This window comes from Notolabrus celidotus, chromosome 3 (assembly GCF_009762535.1).
Source record: "Notolabrus celidotus isolate fNotCel1 chromosome 3, fNotCel1.pri, whole genome shotgun sequence".
Classification (NCBI taxonomy): Eukaryota; Metazoa; Chordata; class Actinopteri; order Labriformes; family Labridae; genus Notolabrus; species Notolabrus celidotus.
This window is the reverse complement of record NC_048274.1, coordinates 27,450,138-27,469,518: the sequence shown is the minus strand read 5'-3', so window position 1 is coordinate 27,469,518 and position 19,381 is coordinate 27,450,138.

Genomic DNA, 19,381 nt, shown 5'->3' with positions numbered 1-19,381 from the left:
CTGACTGAGAAAGACCTGGCTGTAATTATTGACATCATTGTGAATCTGTCTGTAGCTGTTACAGGTATAATTATACAGTTGTGTGTAAGGATAAAATGTGGACAGATTTACAGTTACAAGTTTGTAATGCCTGCAAAGCATTGAAACGTTCATTTTTAAATGTGCCTTTTTCCAGGAAACGTGAAACCAAACCAAAGTGCAGTGAAAAAATACATTAATCCTAATCCTAACCCCCAATTTACACAGGGAGCGTGTGCTCCGCGTCTGTCAGCGCCACTGATATGTGGTTGTTTGTAACTTTTAACAATTACATCAATAGTCAATGAGTATTTCTGATCAGTACGATCTTTTAAACGGTCGGGAGTCCGTATGTGGTGTTATTTTAAAAGTGAGTGGATGTTGCATGCAATCCTCTTGTCTGACTTCCCGTCCAGGTCGATCTTATCTGTTCAGCTGAAACGTGTCTTCGGCGGAGCAGCGCCGGGGCACGTTCCCAAAACGGAGCATCGTCTAGAATGGGAATGTATCGGCTGTGCAGTGTGCGGCGCAGACGTAACTCAACGCAGCATACCGTGTAAATTGGGAGAAAAGTTTACCATTCAATACTATTTTGCGTTCTTCAGTTATTCAGATGTCTTGCAATATAATGATTATCACAGAATCGCTGTACAGTGACATCCCTGATATATAGTAATAATGGGCCATTGAGTGTCATACCGCGAGTTACCCAGCGAGTTATTCCCACCCTTATAGTGACTCAGCTCTTATCCTGGTACATGCATTTATGAAAATGACAATGCTTCTCAAACTACAAACATAGTTTGGATTACAGTGAGGATTTAGAGTTTGGATAAAACATAACATCCTTAATTTTTGATAGATAAAAACACAACTGAAATTCAGTTTGTGTCAGGTAAGGTCAGTGGTTCACTTCTGTTCCGAGTAATCACGTCAAAGTGTTGAATCATGTACTTTCCATGATTGTCAACAATTGGATGATATGTATTAGTTATTTTTTTTAGCTTTAATTAGTAAAAAGTTCCCCTTAAGAACTAAAAAAGGCTCAAATATATAATAGTTAAAAAAAAAGCATCAAATATCAAACTAATTTAGAAAATGTATAGAAAACATGGACTCCCTGAACCCATCTCATGCCCACGTGCTTGGATGAGTGTTTGCACCCAAGTGTATGATTGTGTGAATTTCTGATAGCCTCACGGATGATCCCAGTGATTGAAAGTGTCTGCTGATTATTGATTTCCCACTGAGAAGTTGCTAAAAGTCTTGCAGCTAATCCTGGCGGGCTGAGTGCGCTGTAGATAATGACGTGTAATGAGCTAATGACATGCTGAAATATTTAGTAGAGCCTCAATAGGGCTGCACTATAGAGGTGGGAGAGGTCATTAAAGGAGCGTCTGAGGGACGGACCTTCGATTAGTAACACCTAGGGCCCTCTCTGTCAGCCCTTAGAGTTGCACACACACACACACACACACACACACACACACACACACACACACACACACACAGACACACACACACACACACACACACACACACACACACACACACACACACAGGTACATGCTTGGATAAAAGCATACACACCTGCTCAGATACACATGTAGGTGCAAACACTCAGTGTCAAAGACACACACACACACACACACACACACACACACACACACACACACACACACACACACAAAAGAACGTAGGAAAAAAGCCGGCTGTTAGTATTAGGAGTTGGACCATTGATCGGTCAGCTTTTAAGAGAGTGACCTTTTGCAGAGGGCTCCACTGGCCTTGATAAATCTGATCTGGGGGCCATCTGTGTCTGGGTGGGAGCAGCCTCTGTAGGATGGGACCCCAGAGAGGAGAAGAGAGAGGAGAAGAGAAGGAGAGCAGGGAGAGAAAAGTAATGCAGGAAGAGGAGGAAAGAGAAGACAGGAAGGAATAGGAGGAGACAGAGTAAGAAAGGAAAGGTCAAAGGGAGAAGAAAATTGAGGAGACAAGTGGAGTGCGGTAAAGCGAGGAAAATAAAGCAGATTGGAGGACAGAGAGAAAAATGAAAGGAGAAGGAAAAGGAAACAGAAGGGGACTAGTTATTTGTTACAGAAGATTAACAAGCTGCTGGACAGTGATTGTTCGTTGTATTTGTGCAATAAGTCTCCAACAGTCTGCACTGCTTGCCTCAAGTTGATAATGACTCTGTGGGAAACCAGCTAATCGTCTATCAATGCAAACAGCTTAATTGAACAGTGACTATCGACAACGGCTTTAAACATCTTAAAGGTTTGCTGGAGCGAGCTAATAGAGATCTGATTGTCTTACTTTACATTATCCAATACTTATTTACAGACTGCTCTGAGGAGTACAAATTAGAGAGAGCAAAACAAGTTTCTGTGTCTGTACAGATATCATGCTTCTCCTATAGATTTGTATGAACAATATGAGAAACATGAAATAAATGTAAAGAGCATCAAAAACATTTACTTATCAGTGAGATGAAAATTTGAACCAATGAAAAATGTAAAGTAGATCAATCATTCATCATTTTATGGTTTTGCTGTCACCAATACTAAACCAAGTGGACCATGAAATTGTAAAACGAGAAAGGGGAGTGATTTATGAATGTGGTAATTTCAGTGAATATGTAACGCCCTTCCCCTTCAGGAACTTTTATTGAGGTACTTTAGGTTAAGGCATGGCTACTGTCGACTACCATCCTGGTATTTTAAGTAGTTTATGTTCTATGAATGCAAGCATACAACAATGACAATACTGACAATTACATTTAAAATACCAGTAAAATGAACAGATAACATGAACAATGGTCTTAATAAATGAAACATGGAAATTCATGGATTACAAATTGAGGTTGATTGACAGCATGTCCATCGTCTTCTTATTCGGGTGTGTCCCCAAATTCCACCCGTAGTCTCGCCTTGGGATAAGACAATTAAAGTAAGAGTCCCTCCTTTTGCAAAATAGGAGGGACAATCAATTAATCGGTTATTGATTAATTGATTGTAAAGAAATTAATCGAAACACGCATTTTTGTTTTCAATTTTGGAACAAACATCATGTGGTCTCATATTACATTCAGCTATCAGGGAGGTGTTAAAGGTATTGTGCACAGTGGAGACTCTCAGGTGGCGGCTGCAGCTGAGGGACAGGTATCCATGTGCGCTTTTTAAAGAGGAACAATGCACAACGGTGACAGGGGACACTGTGAGTCTGAAGTACTTTTCTGTTGTATTATGAGCCTTCACTTTATAAGACTATGTCCGTGGGGAATATTTTTATGAGCCTGATCATTGATAATCAGTGTTAAACATGTTGTACTAGTATTCAATACTGTCAGTAATATGCATTTTGTTGCTGTAAAAAATATACTTTAGGGGGGAAAAAACACATTTGGCATTGTTTTTGACATAAGAAAAATAATGTTTTTTTATTGATTAATCGATAATTGATCGTTAACATTTCCAAAAATCGATAACGGAAAATACTTAAAATGTACTACTTCTCTAATGCAAACTTGTTGACCATCTACAGTACCAGTCAAAAGTTTGGACACACCTTCTATTCAATGTTTTTTATTTATTTAAATTATTTTCAACATTGTAGATTAATACTGAAGACGTCACTATTACAACTATTACAACAGTAGTCAAATAGAACTATCCATCGTGTACTAACCCTACCTCTGAACAACACAACTAATGGTCTCAAACACATTAAGAAGGCAAGTAACTCCACAAATTACCCCTTGACGAGGCTCACCTGTTAATTCAAAATACTTCCAAGAGACTGGTTTGTTTAACACTTTTTGTTAATTAAATAATTCCGTGTGGTCTTTCATAATTTTGGTGCCTTTAGTATTAATTTACAGTGTTGAAAATAATTAAAATAAATCAATAAAATCCATTGAATTAGAAGGTGTGTCCAAACTTTTGACTGGTCCCGTTGTTGTATGCATACCAAGATTCAAGCATCAAATAAAAAACATTGTTTCTTCTATTCTTTTTGAGGGAGCTGTCTGTTGGACTGTTTCTTTGCATGCTGCATTGCCCTCCCAAATAGACTTTAAAATGTATGCAACGGTTGAATTCTGGCTTGAGCAATATACTCACTTTTCTCCCGCTTCCAGTCAAGGATGCATGATCCAACATATTAAGTCCTATTACCAATACCCATACCAACACCTCTACCTGAACTTTGGTATCAGCCAATAGCGATCCAATCCAGTCCTATCATAAAATGGAAAAAAAGCTTCTCATTTTAGCTTCACCAGCCTTCAGTGCTCCTTGCAAGTCAACGGCCACATGCCTGCACTGGTTACACATTGCCTTAATCAGACATAGCATCAAACTACTTTATCTCCATATTCTAGATCAAAATACTGCCCAACCGCACCACGCTACGATATGCCATCTGTCATCTCTCCTTGTTTACATCCTGGTAGTAGAGCATCATAGTATTATGGCAGAAGTCATTATTAACCAGAGTTTTGGCCCCTAGTTCGAGGGGGTGGCTGCACTAAAGGCTGATTTATACTTCTGCATCGAATCAACGGTGTATCCTACGCCGGGGGTCTGCGTAGCTCCTGTACCTACGCAGAGTCTTATGCACGTAGCTGACATACACCTCGTCCAAAATTTAACTACGTGTTGAATCGACGCGAGCCGCAAGCCCTGTGATTGGTCCGCTCAGCGGCATTGGGTTTCCAGTATTTACAGGACTTCCGGGATCCCGGACATCATCTCCTCCTCTCTATTCTTCATGTAATCATGTCTGTATGAAAACAGCAACATGTATCAGCTGTAGATTAACATAACACGCTCTGAATCGCTGTGGAAAAGTAAAAAGAGATCGTAGCAGGGCCGGAAGCAGGCGACCGGCTATCAGAGAGATCGTACTGCCCTCAAGCGGTTCGGCGGAGAATTGCTGCGTGTTACGGACACAACGACGCACAAGTATGTGGTGCTCATGTCCGCGTCAGCCCCTGCTGCGTAGGGGAGACGCAGAAGTATAAATCAGCCTTAAGGCATGGACACAATGTTTTACTAGCATTTCAGGGCTGTAGTGATAAAAATAGTGATTGCATTTAACCAACTGGTAATTCTGTTTACAGTTATTGACGGTGATGACATGGATGTGCACGTTTAGCCTATTATAAAAATAAATAACTGTGACTTTCCGTTAATTATTCTAAAGTTAACACAGCCACGTAGTGTGATTTTTTTCATTTACATTTTCCGTCCTTCGACTTAAAGGATTCTCCCATAATGAGACATGTTGGGCTTATTTGACGACCATTGTTATCTTTTATATGTATGTCCTCAAAAGAAAAAACGTTGTGACGTCATTTCGTTGCCTTCGTTCTGGAGCCATATAAACCATGTCCATTCAACCGCTTCAGTTTGAACCCAAGCGCAGTGTTAGCGAGGAGCTCACCACAGAAGACAGTGCACACAATGTGGAAGAAAGTGTGCACAATCGGGGAGATGAGGAGGAAAGTGTGGGGCTAAATCGATGGTGTCTTCATGGTAACTGCTCGTCAATGCCAACCGCAAGATAAAGTGTTTCCAGCAAAGAACTCCTCTTTCTATCAGAAGCAGGTCATGGTAAGCATATGGGTCAAACTATCGCTGTAAGATTAACACGATAAGGGCCACAATTCCATATGTACTTGAAAGGTCTTACCATGAACTGCTGCTGACAGAAAAAATTGTTATTTACAACAAACACACTCTCCACCTTCTCGTCCCTTCGCTCCCTATCTTCCTCCTGTGCTCCTAGTGGAGCAATTCTTGCCATATTTTCTTTATAGTGGCCGTTATACACATTACATCAAATACATACAGTATATCGTACATCAACACTCATGTTTAAAAAAAAGGACAGAAATATGTCCTCAATTGAAATTTTGAATGGCATGTTCTGAGTGTTCTTACACTTTTAAACCTTTAATGTAACGTGCAATTGATCATCTGTTTAATCATTTTAATAATCAAAAACAAGACCACTCATATTAGTTGTTAGGTGATGCTCTACAGCTCGGCAACTACCAGCTACTCGTTCACTTTGTAATTTGGTCATCAAAGGCTCGTAAACTGTTGATAAAGCACAAACACACACTTTGTTTCTCGAACACACACGACCACTAATCAAACTGCAGCTTCATCTGCTGCTGTAAAACCATGTTGACTAAAGATAAAACCAGCATGTCCTTTACTAACTATCCACAGTTTCTGTACCTACCAAAGTTAACCTGAACACACACACTTGAACACACACACTCACACGTGCGCTCACACACACCATTACTCTTTCTTTCTCTCTATCTACTACGGTTAATTCCCTTTGGAAAAGACAGGTGCAAACGTTGATTGAGCCTGAGCCAGATTTAGCCCCAGCTCTCAGTGTGCGTCCAGCTGTACTCTCCAACCCACTGAGATCGATGTCCAGCCAGCCAGGCAGCCAGCAGGCAGGCAGCCAGGGAAGCAGCCAGTCAACCAGGCTGCACCCAGCGGGCAGAGGGGGCCAACGGCTTTCCCCCAGCCCCAGATACAGCCGCGCTTCACTGGGCTCATTGGGCAGACCACAGCGGGGCATCACACAGTGCCAAGCCCTATCACTGCACCACTGATGCAGGATGTGCTGCGGGCAGGACGGGGAGGGAAAGGGAGGGCGGGGAGAGGAGGGGACCCCAAAAAGCCTACTAGACCTCCACCCATTTGCCCCCTCACAGCTCCTGCTAAAACCACCTTTCCTCAACGGCACTCCTCCCCTCCTCCTGCATCCTTCTCAATGCCTCCACCTCTATTGAACCCTTGCTCTTTCCCTCCCTCCTTCCCTCCCTCCCTTCCTCCTCTTCCTCTCCTCGCTCCATCCATCTTGGAGCTACTTTGATTCAGGTCTCTCTCTTTTCCATCCTCCATCCTCCCAGCCCCAGCCGTTCTCCAGCCAACCACAGTTTCCTATTGATTTATTGATTGCTGTCTGCCTGTGGGAGAGCGGCCGCAGTCTCCCTCTCTCCCTCTGCTCTCCCCTGCATGGATTTGTCTTTCCTTTTCCCCCTCTTTCTTCTCCCTCTCTCTCTCTCTCTCTCTCTCTCTCTCTCTCTCTCTCTCCATCTCCCCGTCGATGCAGCAGCTCTGAAACATGAATTAGAGAAAGCAGGGGAGTCCAATTTACCGGGAGAAATCAGATTCACCTTCTCCCATGCGCTCGTTTCTTCTTTCTTTCCCTTTTGCCTCTCTTTCACTTAGACCTGTCTCTCTCCTCCATTTTCTCAGGTCCTTTCTATGTTTTGCTTTTGTCCGCTCATCATGTCGGTTACATTTTGCTCTTACGCGGTTACAGATGAGCTATAATGTCAATGCTGCTAGGAGCCGGTTTTTAAACGGCCTTTTTGAAGCTTTAATCTTACATTCATCTTATTCTCAAGAAAGGTTTATTTGTTCAGTATTTGTTGTTTATCTTTGACAGCGACGAATACGCAAGTGTTCTCTTTCTGTATCTTCTTGTATGTTCAGCGCTGCCTTCTCACTGGCGTGTTTTGTTGCATCCCAGAGATGCTCAAACTAAAATGATCAATCTCACAACACTACAGCATCCCAGTAATATCTGAGCTCTCCTCCCAGGCTGAAGACAGGCTCTGTGTTATACCAAACTGTCCCCTGAACTGCAGGTTAGTGCGGGTCACACAGGAAAGCATCTGATTATCTGACCTCTGGGGTCAACTCGCAGCTCTCTGGGTTTGGAACAAAAGGATCAGCCGTAATGAATGGAAGGACAGAGTGACAGCAAGAAAGGGAGGAACTGGACCCTCAATCTGTCAAATTTATCCTTTAACAGCTGAGGTGTACAATATTTCGACATTGTTGAACTATCACAAATTCTACACATACTCACACATCTTTACATACAGCAGATGTAGCACTTGACATCTTACACTAAAAGCATCAGTGAAAAGAGAGGTTTCCTCACAGATCTAGAGCTGTACAGATGTTTTTTTTTTTTTGTTGTCCAGGTCTTCAGAGATTTCTGCCCCCACTCAAATAGAGAGGATATGATTGGAATTTATTTTGTGTTTCTTTAAAGGCATTGAAAACTGACATCTATAATAATTCATTGAAAAATGTGTCTAAAACACTGTGCTGTATTCACTCTATCCATAGCATTTCAATGTAGATTTACTTATGCTACTTTTTACAGTGAGTGATATAATGTAGTTTATACGACAAAACAATATTTTAAAAAGAGGCACTTTACTTTTTATAATTTTACCCTTAATCATAAAATAGCCAAAACATATATGTAATAGATAGAGACACTATAGAACAATCAGGGATGTAATGATTCTGGATTTATGCAGATTTCCGGATTTTCAGACCTGAGTAGGTGTGTCCCATTAATCATGAAACCTGTTAAAAACACACCCAATAACAGTAGGTCAAGTCAACTTTATTTATATAGCACATTTAAAAAAACAACCGCAGTTGGCTAAAGTGCTGTACAAGCTTAAAAAACCCAATCAATAAAAACAAATAGCAATTAAAAAAAAATGAAAAGTGAAATGAGGAGACTCTCAGAAATGGGAAGTATAGGCCCATGTTTCACCCTTTTAGTACAAATTCTAATGTTTGCAATAAACTCAATCTGTTTTTTTTAATTAACAGCGGTGAATCATGTTGGCTGGTGATTTTTTTTGTTGTGCTGTGTATTTACTTCAAAGAATGATACAGTTAGTCGCCAGCTAACATCACAGTAAGCAACACAGTGCAAATAAAGTATAGTCAGGTTTTATTAGAGCTTTGTTTCTGCGTGTCGTCACGAAAGCTGTAACCATGCTGTCAACAAGGTCCAACACTTGGTGAATACTGTATATTCAACTTTGGAAAATCAACCCTAATTAATCTCTGGCTGGATCTAACAGCACTGAAATTATATTTCTGAACTGGAAGTGGTTATGGTCTTGCCAGGCTAAGGATCGTTCCAAAGCACTTAATGCTGTTTGGAGGAGAGAGGATCAAGGAGGGAAGAGGGAAATGTAAGGACTGATAACGAAGGATACACAAGAGCAGCCTTTGTGGAAGTCTTTGAACTGACATATCACTCACCTGATCAGACACTGCAGTGATTTAGACTGCGCTGAACCTTCATATCACCAGAGGAAAAACAGACCTTAAAACAGACACCAAGGGTAAAAAGAAAATGTTGGACATGAACATAACATTCATGAAAACAATAACACAGAGGATCACCTCTGAGTTTTTTTTTTTTTTTCTTATTCACCATGTAAAACAAATATTCATATACAGTAGACTGTGTCTTTTATAGTAATGATTACAGTGCACATTTGTGCAGACACAAACAGCTGTTAAGTTGACAGACAGCTGATCAGCCGACGCTGTCATCACAAGCGGACGATGCTTCACATGATGCTCAGGAGGAAAGGATGTTGCATGTTTCTAAAAACATACTTTCTCGCTCCTTCTATCCCTCTCTTCATTTCTTGCATTTCCCCACTCATCTGTGATGGGAGGGACTAAGACACAAATGAAAGACGCAAGTGGGGGGATGCCTGGATGCAGTTTAGGGGTGATTGGATGTGCTCATTTTTTTAATGTGTATGCTGCTTGGAGCGATCAGCTACAGTACAGTCGTTCTATCTCTCTCTCTCTTTCTCTCTCTCCCTCTCTCTGCCTCTCTGACCCCATGTTGATCAAAATCAAGATCCTTTTAGAACAATAATTTCTTCATTGAATGGACTATGCTACTTTACATGTTTAACAGGAATGAATCACATGCTGAACTACAAGATGTTTACATGTTGTTTTTTTACCACTTTCAAATTTTTACCAATCAAGTACACAAAATGAAATTCTAGTCTAGTATAAAAATTACTCCTCTATTCATAGACTGGTGTGCAGCCTAAAGCTATATAGAAATACTGCAGTGTGGAAAGATTGCTGAAACAGAGGTTTGTAAATGTATTATGTGGTGAACAAGCACCACATAGAGAGGGGCGGAAAAAAATTATCTTTCACATTACCTTAATTTTGTAGACTTAATGTCATATGTGTAAATATATATAGAGATTTATAGAATATTCGTGTGTGTGTGTGTGTGTGTGTGTAAACGTGTGTATGGGAGCAAAGGGAGGGGATACTGACTTCCTTTTATGTCTGATGCAAATGACATGCCTGAATAACACTGCATTAAATGCCGCCTACACGTGACTGAAGCAGTTCAGCTCAGCTCAGACTTGTGTTATATTCCATGAGGTGTCGATCCTTGCACCTTTTCTTTTTGTGCTGTGGTACATTTTATGTGATGCACTTTTTGAAGACCATTCAAGGGACCTCTTAGGACCTTTTGTGCTGCTTATTGCACCTTTGACAATAAGCTGTAAATGCACTTAATTCTTCTTTTTTCCTTGCTTACTGTCGCATTGCTTTTATGATTGTTTGCCCTCATTTGAACTTCAAAATTTGTCTTTTTGTTATTGTACTTGTCGTAGAAGTTCCTCTGTTGCCATATTTTTTTCCTCTCGTGTCAGCCATAGTAACGTTTCATTGACACTGGTGCTCATGGGGAAAAAAAGGTTAACTGCTTTGAACACAAGTAGGAAAGATTTATCAAGGTATTTTTTTATTTTACCATTAATACCCAGTTTGTATTTCACTGAATTTAAGAGCTTTCATCAGTGGAACACCGGTAAATCACCATTGTGTTGTCTGATCTGGCGAATGATAGCGACATTTATGGGATCAAAATTTTCCCATTATTACCTCAAATACAACACAAGAAGTCATCATTTTCCCACCTGTGCTACAGCTGCCACATCACTCTCTGCTTGCTCACTGCTGTCACAGACAGTTCACTGGAAATGATGTTACTTGTCCAGGAAAAGAATTCTATCTAACGGCAAAATCCCAAATGGGGACGAGTGGATCGACGAGGAGGGGCGGTTATTGGTGGTTGACAGAAATGACTACAGCACTGGCATTGCCTCAGTGCGCGGCGCTCCTTGTATTGATAAAAACCATACTCCTGAGATGCATCTGTGTGCGACAGGGAGCATGAGATTAGTTTCCTGACTGGAACCTAGTTAATACCACAGAGGAGAAGACACACCACACCTGGGGCCCTGCGAGACACAGAGCAGGGCAGCGACAGGCAGGCTGCAGGGGCAGGGCAACCTGTGCTCACACAGAGACACTATGGATACATGCTTAATACCACGTGGAAATGTACAGCTGCACACGCTAACATGCCCGTACGAGCATTCACACACACATGCACAGCTTTCAGCCTGACGCCAACACCCCTGCAGGAGCAGGGTGGAGGGGTGGGGAGATGGGGTGTTTAGGTGTCTGCAGGCCAGAGAGTGGCAGCACAAGGACAGACGTCTCCCTGGCTGTCTGGCTGCCGACAGGTCTGATCGATCAATATCCTGACTCTCTCTCTCCCTTTCTCCCCTCCTGTCTCCTCCCTCTTCCTCTTCCTTCATCTTCATCTCTCTTGTACTTTCTTTTCTCATTATCTGCTTCACCCTTTCTTCTGTTTCCCATTCATTTTCATTTCTCGTCCTCTCTTTGTATGCGCCCTTCCCTCTCTTTTCTCTGACCACTGATCCCCCCCGCCCTGCGGAGTGACCCCTTCCATCCCAAACCTGAACATAAACGACCAGAAAGTAAACCCAAATGTTGCTGCTCAACACTTTCCCACTAAAAGACTTAAAGCACACACACAGACAACTCGATACAGAGCTGCTCTTCTCAGGTGCTCAGCAGGAATAAAAGTCCACATAATGATGAAAGTGTCTTTTATATTCTCTATTTCTATAAAGCTTCAGGCACTTTTCATTTCTACATGTCTTTAATGTGAGTTTCTCTAATGTGTTTTTCTATCTTTATTTAAGTGAGAGGTCCCACTGAGAGCACTAGCATCTTCCTCAATAGAGCTTTGAAGGATGAAGAGAAGAGGGGGGTGTTGGCAAACTCTCATATTCCCTTTATGTTAGCTAAGAGTGGTGGATCAGATCAGACGGCTTTTAAGACAGTTACACATTCATATTGAAGAAAATAAGGATTATTCTGTCAAGAGTTTGTTCAGAGTTAAAATGAATGTGGTTTACGTACTTGTTTAACTATAAAGCCTCTCAGACAAGTCTTTGAAGTAATAATTACGGACTGTTTCCATCAATAACACAAGTAAGAAACTCATGTAGCCATAAACAAACCCTGAATTGTCCTTAATCTAGATCTTGCACATTTTGTAACAGACAAACAATTTTAGCATTTTATTTTGCACTCATAACGTGTGTGTGTGTGTGTGCGTGTGTGTGTGTGCGTGTGTGTGTGTGTGTGTGTGTGTGTGTGTGTGTGTGTGTGTGTGTGTGTGTGTGTTTTGCTGGTGTTTTTAGAGCTTTCATGTGTAGTTTGGTTTCTGAGATGTGTTATTTTTTTGGGCATGACCTCACCCACCGAGGAGTGCTCACGCGTCTCTAATCTCTTTTAGATGGGATGCCTCACTTTCCCCCCCTTTTTTTTTTCTCCTTGTGGCCCCTGGGTAATAAATCTAATGGTCCAAACTTCTCCTACATCTCATCGCTGTTTCTCCCTCCCCCCACCAAAAAAACTATACGCTTTATGTTCTCTTGAACTTCGTTACGCCGGGCCAAAAAGGAATGATTTCACGGGAAAATGTATATATCGGCTTTGATTTTTGTCTACTTTCTCGCAATATGGGCCCGCTTTAGTGGAATAAAAATTGATTTTTTTAAGCTTTTTTGTGCATTAGCTTTTAAATTTGAAATTGTATTTGCAGAACCTGTTTGTGATCAATGAAAGAAATCAAGATTTATAGCTGTGATGTAATATAGGAGGAACAGGAACATCTGACTGCCTGAAAAGGGAATTACATCTTGTATTTAGACAGTGTTGAGTGTCTGTCCAGTGGTTCTCTCTCTGTCTTTCTTTCTATCTTTCTTTCTGTCTATCTATCTATCTATCTATCTATCTATCTATCTATCTATCTATCTATCTATCTATCTATCTATCTATCTATCTATCTATCTATCTATCTATCTATCTGTCTATCTATCTATCTGTGTATCTGTCTATCTGTCTATCTGTGTGTCTATCTAGTATTTGCTTGCTAAAAAGGGCTAAAAGAGATAAAAGCAGCGAGTCCTTCTCTCATCTTTCCTAATTACTCCTCATCATCGTCATCTTCATCACCTGCCTCCTTACTTCAGAGAAAGCCTCTTTAATGGCCTGTCTCCCAACTTCATGGAGAGCTTCCTTGAAGATCACCAAGTGGCCTCTCAAAAATACACAAGTACTGTAAATGGCAACATACACTGACTTTAGCACACAGACACACACACACGCACACATACACACACAAGCTGCCCAGGTTTCAGTCTGTCTATTGTGTGTATCTGCGGCCTTGAAGAATCTTGAGGAGCGTCTTAAAAGCTTGAAGGGGGTTCAAAGAGGGACACACAAACAAACACACACTAATGGCCTCACATTAGCCATCAGTGGCAGAGGAGGCAGGCACACAAACACACACACACACACACACACACACACACACACACACACACACACACACACACACACTTCACAGGGTCCTTTTCTTCTGGCCAGTCTTCAAGAGGGGTGTTTTGGAGGCCCCTAAAGACTCCTAAAAATTGAATCATCTTTTTTTAGTTTCATTTGAAAGTAAGGTCAAAAATCTTAAATTGCATCCCTGGCCCTGCGAGCCCTCACAGTTACCCAAACATCTCTCTGTGTGTCTGTGTGTTTGTGACAGCAGCTCTGATCCAGTCTGTGGCTGCTGGGTGGTTGGAAACAGATTTGGGATAATCATCTAGTGGTCACATGAACGCATAAATCCAGATGACAGGGAAAACTTGAACAAACATTATATTATTGTGAATGCTCCTTCAATAGTGTAATTCCCTAAAAAACAAAAGACCTTTTTACTTCCAGATTCCCTCACAGTGCTGGAACAACACTCCATCATCACTATGCCTTTGAACTTGTACATTTAACTACACAATGCAGGACTGCACAATACATCAAATATTAATCAAATCAAATCAAAGAAAGGGGCAGTTGACGGCAATTATTGACATTAAAAGTGTGGCCTCCACCAACAGAAAACTCTGTGATCATTGATTAAAAACTTAAATTTAAAATCATTACCATGTTTAATTTAGGTTTGGTTTTATATTGTGATCTCTATTCTCCAAATGTTATTGATGCTTGTCCACAAACCACATAAAGCTGCTCAACTTGCTTCTCTAGCGTTCCGTTCTACACACCCAAACACACACCATCACACACACACTACTCCTGCAACTCCCACAGCAGCTTCTCCCACTCCATCTCACCTTTTTTCTTTGCCTGATCGGTTGAGAATAACATAAGTTTCGCCTAAAATTTAGGTTTAATATCAGGTGATCTGTGTGTTGACAACGATTATTGTTGATGATAAAGCATTATCTTAACGATCCAAAACTAAGAGTGTAGAAAAATATCATGCTGTGACATCAAGGAAAGACTACCTTGATGTCCTACTGATTCTCAGTATGCAGCAGACCAGTCTCCCTTGTGTACAGTTTCCCACAAAGCTCAGCTCTAACGTTCCGCTTCTTCTTTTTTCAGTATATGACGGGGGCGCTCAGTTTTTAGGTACTTTGAAAATTATTAAATTCATGAAAAACCTCTTTTTAAATCATAGGCGATGCTTAAGAAGCAGTTTCGCTATCAGCTTGTCCGGTGTTTACTTCCACTTTCTGAAACCAGAAATTCATCAACTCCTGGTCCAGCATACTGCGAAACCGATCCAACAGAACTACATTCTATCTTTAAATGTCGTAGCTAGTATTTAGCAGGCAGTTTCAGAAACAGCCTGTCTGCATATACACACACACTCAGATGGGCACACACAGCTCTGTTCTGTCCTTCTGGCTTTAATAGAGACACCGTTTTGCCTCTTCACGCCTCTGTTTCTATACTACTGATGAGTTGCAAGAATGATTGATGAGTGTTGAAAGTTTTTGATTTTGACATTCATGGATTTATAAAAAATCGTATTCAATGGAAAAGTCGTCAAAGTGAAATAACTTATTTTCAACATCAGGGCTGCACAATATATATATTGTTTGACAGTCACAATTGCAATGTGGATATGGATTATAAAACAGCGTATTCCTGCTCGTCTCAGTGGTTGTTGATATTGTGGGTACAAATAAGGACTGTTAACAGTCTTTCCCCGTAGCTTTTCCCCCTTTAGTGCACGGACAGTGAAACAATGTGAAAGTCAAATGCAGAGGAAGTCCAGGGTTTTTGTCTCACTTTGACCTCCTTTAGATAATATTCTACACTGAGAAACAGAACATTTCAATAAACTTGAAAAAGTAAAGCAGCCAGATGCAAAGTCTTTTCAAGTTTACTCAAGTGGATTACAAGTGCGATCACTCAGAAGACTTACTCATGCACTTCAGTTAGAAATACTTAAATTACCACATTTGACGAACTAGAAACTGTATTCTTAATGGCTGAATACAAACATTAACGGATACTTCATCATTTTAATCAACAGAACTTTGCTACAAGCAGAATTATTTATACTTCAACTTCCCCGTACATTAGTTAAGTATACTTAAACATAATGTATCTATTTCCTATGTTTAACCAGTTAAAAGTTTACAGTTCTGCCTTGAAACATTAAATGTTTGAGAACAATTAAAATGTGTTTTCAAGAAACACTAAGTCAGGGTGCTGGTGGCCTAGCCCCACATACAGAGGCTATAGTCCTTGTCATAGAGATCAATGGTTTGATTCCCAGCCAGGACCATTTGCTGCATGTCTTCCCCCATTCTCTACTCCCCACATTTCCTGTCTCTCTTCAGCTGTCTTATCATAAAGGCAAAAATGCCCCAAAACACAACTTAAAAAAAAAAAGAAATATAGAGGTCTCTCTATGGTCCGTCAATTAACAACAAATTCACAAAAATGCCAATTTTTCAACTAAACTAAAGACCTATTACAGAGAGTGTCCTACATGTTTGCCTTTGCCTCCAAGCTGTTTACTGGGTTAATCTGAAAAAAATATTCTCTTTGTGAGCTACTATGTGATTCTAATCTCTTCCTTTTGGTAATCTGAAATAATTTGTCACTCAGATACCAGATTCATAGGTATACTGCAGGTTTGCATTCACAGCTGATGCCACATCATCTTTTTGCATGTCATCTTATAATAAGAGCTTAAAGCCTTTTTGAATGCATGTTGTATATGATACTTCAAAACCAAACCTTTGCCTCTAATATTAACCCCATGTGATCCTGTTTAAGTAGTAAAGTGAATGTCTGCCCTCTCTCCACTATTTTAGTGTTTACCTCTGCCTCTCATATCAAAAGCAAAAGTCTTTTTAACATAATCCTGAGAGCCTTTGAAAATCTCACCTCTCCAGCCTCTGAATTGGATGTTTGTTTAGAAAAGTGCTTTTGACTTACTTTCTCAACATTTTTTATGTTACACAGCAGCTTAAAAGACTTGAAGTGCTTGCTAGTTGCAGTTCAACATTAAAGCGTGTGTTTTGTTACATCATCTCGGCTTACTACACACATTAGGTCTAAACTGCATTTTTAAACTGCAACGTCTATCAGCTTTAAACAACAACTGTCATGCATACCTCAACCTGAATCTCTGGGTTTCTCTCACAATATTCTGTTTAGATAATATCAGACTCCTTGATTAATGAACAGAATAGAATAGCCTTTATTTGTCATTGTCAGGTGTATAATGAAATTAGAAGCGCTGCTCCTGAAGGTGCATGTTATAAATGCAAATAAAAGAAAAACAGGTAGAAAATATGTATAATATAAATATAAATATAGTAATAATATAAAAAAAAATGTTGAATATATACAGTCAGGTCGGGAGAAGAGGTATTTGGGTTTAAGATATTGCACATACATGAAAAGTTTTCACAGTTCCTGGTATTGGTAATGACAAAAAAGTGTGACCGTAAATTTCACTCCCTTCTTCTCTAAAGCTGAAAATCATCATATCCTCTAGCGTGCAGAATTGACGATGACTGTTTACTTTGTGGCCAAGTCTTTCTACATCAGTCAAGTTTCTGAGCAACCCACAATCCCTTGAAACACCAAGTTTATGGTCCAGAGTCCCGACTGAACCGTGGACATTTGTGTTATAAAAATGTATTTGTGGTCCTCCAATATATTTAACATCAGTTAGTTTTTGAAAGAGCTCCACTGTGCACCAGGCCTAACCCACTGCAGGCTGCTGCTGTAAATAACGTTGCTGTGATCTGAATCTGTTGGCTGTATGAAAGGTCTCCTTTTTAACCTCTCAGGATTATTTCCCTTGAAGCTGCTATTGTTAAATCAATCCAACATACGCTGTGGTCAACTTCCTTTGGTCCTAAAAAAATCAGATAAACAGATTTAATTCGCACGGGCAACTTTTCCCCTGTTATTGTGTCCCACTGTCTGTGTATGCATGTGTTGGTGTGTGTACTTGCATGGCGGCAGCCTGCTAGGCTGAGACTGCTGCTGGTGATGGGGGACATTGATTTTTTTTCTCCCCCCTCTGTTTTCTCTGGGATTTTGACAGAATCATAGCACCATGGAAACAAAGAAACTGCTTTGTGACAGAGGAAAACCTTTCATTTCAGCCGCAGTGAATGGCGGCTTGCCGCTGATAACAGCATGGGTAATCACACACTCACACACACACGCTTACAGAAATAGACACACACACACCCATGCAAGGCACCACAAAGCACTTGCGTATAAGGTTAAAGTATGATTGTTGCACGTGATTGTGAAAATAAACAACTCAAAGGTCCCTTTTCACTAAGCTGCAACTCAGACACACAATCACAGCTATTATCAACCTCTGCAGGAATACATGTCAGTCAAAGAGTTATTTCACATCGCTGTCGCTAATAATACAGATGTATACAACCAGTGTTTTCGATATACAGATCCTATTCATCTGCAGCAATACATTTGTCCGGCATCATTTAGCACACGTCATTGCTCGGCTGCTATATGTCATTGAGCCAATTCTGCTGTAATGAGTGCAGGAAGTATCATACAAGCTTTAGTTACACTAAGTACTGGTGCTTTCTGCTGGTAAAACTCATTTACTGAAGTTAGGTTTCAGTGACATCTCAAATACATTAAACCCCCTCATCAAAACTATTGACATTCATTTCTAAACTGTCTTAACGCTTGATTCTTTAGATAAAATCATTTCAAATGATTCAGGGCCTCACAGGATTTTAAAATCACTAAAGATGTTAAATATTAACTCTGCATCAGGCCTAACTTTGTAAAAGTGGCTGCATTATAAAAATGCTTTGCTTACTTCATTGTAAAAGGTTCATCTCCATTGCACACTTTGATATGATATGAATATGAAAGTTGTTTTATTTAATGGTTAAAAACAATTTGTGTCATTATGTTAAAATTATAGGCATGAGGTCTTGCTTTGTTTTGGAGCTTTTGATGCAAGCAAAGCTTAAAAACCAACACTAGTGACATCAAGGATGTGTCAAAAAATCCTTTGTTTTCACTTCTATATTTGAATTTCTGTTATCCTGTCACTGATCGTGCCAACAAGAGCTCAATCATATGTGCCCCTTAAATGTAATTGTACTGTTCCTAACAGTTGGTTCGGTCGCTGCTCCTTCAGGCAGTTTTGCAGTGTCTTTTCAAGCTAACTATGATCCAATGAAGCGCCGTGGAAAACATCATCCTAATAGATAGCATGCAGTGAAAGTCCAGAGTCAGATTGCTCTTCATTAAACGATCTGACCCCAAAATATTAGATTTCAGAGATTCTATTGCATTTAGCATCTTTTCTATCATTATTGAGATGACGAGGGATCAGATCGATTCTATGTCAAATTAACTTGAAGAACACCAGACTGCCCGGCTTTCTTTGGATATACGTGTGTGTGTGTTTATGTGTGTGTGTTTCCAGACGTGTTTAGGTTCACTTAAATGAAATGAATGTCTATGTGCAGGCATGTGTGTCTTCATAAACAGTTGTGATTGTAATTTGGTGTATGTGTGCTGCAGCATGCTGAGTTTGTCTGTATTGAGCTGTTGGTGTAACCCGAACAGCTCTACTGAGAGGCTCCTAACCTGAACCCGAGCAGACGGACGGCGGTCAGTGGTCACTGAGAACAGACGGTTAAAGGGACAATCTGCTCTAAAACATAACTCAGCCTGCAGAGGTTACGGACGCTGCAGGCTCATCGGTCAGAAGGTGCTTGCACCATCAGGCTGCCTCTTGAGAAAAGCCTTTG